The sequence below is a fragment of the Symphalangus syndactylus genome, chromosome 11 (genome assembly GCF_028878055.3).
Source record: "Symphalangus syndactylus isolate Jambi chromosome 11, NHGRI_mSymSyn1-v2.1_pri, whole genome shotgun sequence".
NCBI lineage: Eukaryota > Metazoa > Chordata > Mammalia > Primates > Hylobatidae > Symphalangus > Symphalangus syndactylus.
Window position 1 is genome coordinate 13,913,769 of NC_072433.2, and position 5,487 is coordinate 13,919,255.

The window sequence follows — 5,487 nt, forward strand, 5'->3', positions numbered from 1 at the left end:
AAAGAAAGACCCTGTCTCAAAAAGACAACAGAAAGTTCAAAAACTAAATGGCATATCTTTTAGGGATGTACACATACGTGGTGAAAGAAATGCACTATGAAGAAAAATATGGGAATAATAAAGACTAAAGCAGGAAGTGATTCCCTCTGTAGGAGAAGGGAAGGGACTGGGACTCAGTCAGGGCCTCCAGGGAGCATCTAAAGTTATGTCTCTTCAGATTCTATTCCCTAAAGTTGGTGGAGGTCCTCTGTGTCCAATGTGTCGATATTCTTTATACCTTACCATATTGTACAAATGCTTTATTTCCATTCAATATTTAGAAGACAGTTATAAACAAGATGCATTAAATAGCAAGAGGGCAGATGAACATGAGGAAAGAACATCAGGAACATCCATGAGGTTCCATCCACGGAACCTCACCATGGATACGCTTGTGATCAAAGGCCTGGTCTCCCCTCAAGATGCAGTCAGAGATCAGAGGCCACACTCATCATAGCAGTGGAGCAGGACCAGCTGGGACAGGGTCCTTCTGTGACACCTGCTGCATCACCAGGCTGTGTGAGCAAACTCAGCTGCCAGACCTCACAGAATATCAGTATCAGCACCGAAAACTCACAGGAAAAATGGTAAGTTCTGTGTTTCTCCATTAATAGTAACTCTCAGATTAATCTCTGTTATCCATCACTTCTCCATGAAATAACTTTTTATAGCTTTGCATGGATGTATTTTTCAATTTATATTTTATTTTACTGATTGAAACGATATATATTGTGTGTGGTGTGTGATTTTGTCTCTGTCAGTCAGGATAATCATAGTTTAATTTCTATTATTATTATACCAATATCATTTAGTTTTTTTTAAGCTTTTCAATTTCTGAGGGTATTAATCAGGGCCTTTCTGTCTTGTGAGACAGAAAACAAATCCAAACTGTGTAAGAGAAAAAAGAACGCATTGATCACAAGGACTGAGAAGTTCCCAGGATTAACTTGCTTGGGATTCAGCTACATCTACAGTTTCAAGCGGCATCCTGTAACTCTCTCTCTCTCTCTACTTCCCCAGCAGTGGCTCCATGTTTAGTTCCACAAACTTCAGACTTAAACAGCATCACTGGCTCCTGACCAGGATTCCAGCTCCATGAACCTCAAACTAGAACACCAGCCCACCTTCTCCACATGTGTACGGCTCCAAAACCTAAGACATCAGTGGCAGTACCTACTCCTCCCGGGGGCTCCAGCTTCAGGACCCTCAGACTTGAACCACAGCACCAACTCTTCCCTGGATCTCCAGCTCCACGACCCTCAGACTTAAACAACAGAAGGACCAGCTCATCCGTGAGTCTCCAGCTCCACGACCCTCAAATTAGAACTACACCAGCTCCTCCCCAGGTCTCGAGCTCCACAACCCTCAAGCTAGAACAACATCAGCTCCTCCCAGGGTCTCCACCTCCATGACCCTCAAACTAGAACAACACCGCTCACCCCTGGATCTCCATCTCCACAAACCTCACACTAGAACACCAACACCGGCTCCTCCGCAGCTCTTCAGGTCCACAACCTAAGACATCAGTGGCAGCATTGGCTTTTCCTGTAGATCCCAGCTCCAGGACCCTCAGATTTGAACCGCAAAACCACCTCCTCCCTGGAACTTCAGCTGCACGACACTCAAACTAGAACAACATCAGCTCCTCCTAGAGTCTCCAGCTGCATGACCCTCAAACTAAAAAAACATCAGCTCCTCCCAGAGTCTCCAGCTGCACGATCTCAAACTAGAACATCAGCTCCTCCCAGGGTCTCCAGCTGCACGACCTCAAACTAGAACATCAGCTCCTCCCGGGGTCTCCAGCTGCACGACCCTCAAACTAGAACATCAGCTCCTCCCAGGGTCTCCAGCTGCATGACCCTCAAACTAGAACATCAGCTCCTCCCAGGGTCTCCAGCTGCATGACCCTCAAACTAGAACATCAGCTCTTCCCAGGGTCTCCAGCTGTACAACCCTGAAACTGGAACATCAGTTCCCCCAAAGTCTCCAGCTGCAAGAACCTCAAACCAGAGCTTCAGCTCCTCCCCAGGTCTCCAGCTACACGACCCTAAAACTAGAACAACATTAGCTCCTCCCTGGGTCCCCAGCTCTACAACCATCAAACTAGAACACCATCAGCTCCTCTCCGGGTCCCCAGCTCCACGTCTCTCAAATTAGAACAGCATCAGCTTCTCCCCGGGTCTCCAGCTACATGACCCTGAAACTAGAAAAACACCAGCTCCTCCCTGGGTCTCCAAGCTCCATGACCCTCAAACTAGAACAATGTCAGCTCCTCCTCGGTCTCCAGCTGCATGACCCTCAAAACTAGAAAAACAGCAGCAAATGAAAAAAACTCCCTGGGTTTTTCTAGTTTGAGGGTCGTGCACCTGGACATCTGGGAAGGAGCTGATTTTAATCTAGTTTGAGCGTCATGAGCTGGACACCCAGGGAGGAGCTGGTGTTTTTCCAGTTTCAGGGTCGTGGAGCTGGACACCCAGGGAGGAGCTGGTGTTTTTCTAATTTGAGGGTCTTGCAGCTGGAGACCCGAGGAGGAGCTGACATTGTTCTAGTGTGAGGGTTTGTGGAGCTGGAGATCCAGAGGGTAGGAGTGTTTTTCTAGTTTGAGATCAATTGAGGGTCAGCTACACGACCCTCAAACTAGAAAAACACCAGCTGCCCCCTGGGTCTCCAGCTCCACAAACCTCAAACTAAAGCAACATCAGCTTCTCCCCTGGCCGCCAGCTCCATGACTCTCAAACTAGAACAACGTCAGCTCCTCCCCAGGTCTCCAGCTCCACGACCTTCAAACTAAAACAACATCAGCTCCTCCTTGGATCTCCAGCTCCACAACCCTCAGACTTAAACAACAGCAGCACCAGCTCCTCCCTGGGTCTGCAGCTCCATGACCCTCAAACAAGGAAAACATCAGCTACTCCCTGTGTCTGCAGCTCCATGACCCTCTGATCAGAAAAACATCAACTCCTACCTGAGCCTCCAGACGCAGGAGCCTCAAACTGGAACAACATCAGCTCCTCCCCAGGTCTCCAGCTGCACGACCCTCATACTGGAACATCAGCTCCTCCCTGAGTCTTCAGCAGCACAACCCTCAAACTAGAACTTCAGCTCCTCTCCAGGTCTCCAGCTGCACGACACTCATACTAGAAAAATGCTGGCTCCTCCCGGGTTGTAGAGCTACACGACTCTTGAACTAAAAAACACCCGCTCCTCCCCAGGTCTCCAGCTGCATGAACCACAAACTAGAACAACACCAGCTCCTCTTTGGGTCTCCAGCTGCAGGGCCCTCAAACTAAAACATCAGCTCCTCCCCAAGTCTTCAGCTGCACGACCCTCAAACTAGAACATCAACTCCTCTCCAAGTCTCCAGTTGCAGGAAACTCATACTAGAAAAACGCCAGCCCCTTCCGAATTCTACAGCTGGATGACCCTCAAATTAAAAAACACGCGCTCTTCCCCAGGTCTCCAGCTGTATGAACCTCAAATTACAACAACACCAGCTCCTCTCTGGGTCTCCAGCTCCATGACCCTCAAACTAGAGCAACATCAGCTCCTCTCTGGGTCCCCAGCTGAAATGCCCTCAAACGAGAACAACATCAGCTCCTCCTCGAGTCTTCAGCTGCACGACCTTCAAACTAAAACATCAGCTCCTCTCCGGGTCACCAGATGCAGGAGACTCATACTAGAAAAATGCCAGCTCCTCCCAGGTTCTACAGCTGCACGACCTTCAAACTAAAAAAACCCACTCCTCCCCAGGTCTCCAGCTGCACGAACCTCAAACTAGAACAACACAGCACCAGGACTCTCAAACTAGAGCAACATCAGCTCTGGGTCTCCAGACCCAGAGGGTCTCCCGCTGCACGACCCTCAAACTAGAACATCAGCTCCTCTCTGGGTCTCCAGCTGCAGGACACTTATACAAGAAAAACGCCAGCTCCTCCCAGGTTCTACAGCTGCACAACCCTCAAACTAAAGAAACACCAACTCCTCTCTGGGTCTGCAGCTGCACGAACCTCAGACTAGAACATCAGCTCCTCTCCAGGTCTCCAGCTGCATGACATTCATACTAGAAAAATGCCAGCTCCTCCCAGGTTCTACAGCTGCACGACTCTCAAACTAAAAAACACCTGCTCCTTCCCAGGTCCCCAGCTGCATGAACCTCAAACTAGAACACCAGCTCCTCTCTGGGTCTCCAGCTGAGTGACACTCAAATGAGAACATCAGCTCCTTCCCGAGTCTTCAGCTGCATGACCCTCAAAATACAACACCAGCTCCTTTCTGGGTCTCCAGCTGTAGGACACTCATACTAGAAAATACCAGTTCCTCCCCAGGTCTCCAGCTGCAAGACCCTCAAACTAGAAAAACTCCAGCTCCTTCCAGGTTCTACAGCTGCACAACCCTCAAACTAAAGAAACACCTGCTCCTCCCAGGGTCTGCAGCTGCACGACCCTCAAAGTAACAAACACCAGCTTTTCCCCAGGTCTCCAGCTGCAAGACCCTGAAACTAGAAAAACACCATCGGCTCCCTGGGTCTCCTGCTCCACAACTCCGAAACTAGAACAACACCAGCTCCTCCCCAAGTCTCCAGCTCTATGACCCTCCAATTAAAAAAACATCAGTTCCTCCCGGGTCTCCAGCTGCATGACCCTCAAATTAGAACACCTCTCCCCACTGGATCTCCAGCTCCACGACCCTCACAGAAGAACAGCAACACCAGCTCCTTAATTGGTCTTCAGCTCTACAACCTAAGATGTCAGTGGCAGCACCGGCTCCTCCGTGAACCTCCAGCTCAATGACTTTCAGACTTAAAATGCAGCACCATCTCCTCCCCAAGGCTCCATCTCCACTACCCTCAGATTTGAACAGCGGTAGAACCAGCTCCTGTCCGGAACTTCAGCTCCATAACCCTCCCTGAACAATCCCTTTTCATGAAATTCAGCAGTCAAGAAAACTGCAGCGGAAGTAAATGAATAAATGTTTCGTTTTCAGATCGATGTCTCTTTTATGTTCATGCAAGTCAGTTAACTTTTCTACTTTCCATTAACCTTGCGATCTACTTATGTCCAATGTGAAATACAAATGAACCATTTGAAATGATGTTTAAAAACTTAGTAATATTTTTAATATGATCATCACACAGCTATAGACATGATCTTATTTCTCTCTGCCTGTGCAGAAGTCTTATGAAAATTCAAACTATGCATTTACTTTGTTGAGATTCCCAGAATACACATTAATCCCAAGTGTTACTCCCCTCCTTAAAATCTTATTTTATTTCTTTTGCACCTGTTATAAAAGGGATTGAGTTCTTGATTTGATTCTCAGCTTGGTCGCTGTTTGTGTATAGCTGTGCTACTGATTTTTCTACACTAATTTTGTATCCTGAAGCTTTATTGAATTCGTTTATCAGATTCAGGAGCTTTTTGGATGAGTCTTTAGGGTTTTCTAGGTGTA

General features: G+C 47.9%; 1 long non-coding RNA gene across 1 annotated transcript; it reads left to right on the plus strand.

Moving 5' to 3' along the window:
* Window positions 1-482: 482 nt before the first annotated feature.
* Window positions 483-5,021, plus strand: LOC134731779 (uncharacterized). Its single transcript, XR_010114365.1, has 3 exons — window positions 483-626; window positions 1,063-1,331; window positions 2,792-5,021. It is a non-coding gene; the product is annotated as an uncharacterized lncRNA (long non-coding RNA).
* Window positions 5,022-5,487: the final 466 nt, after the last annotated feature.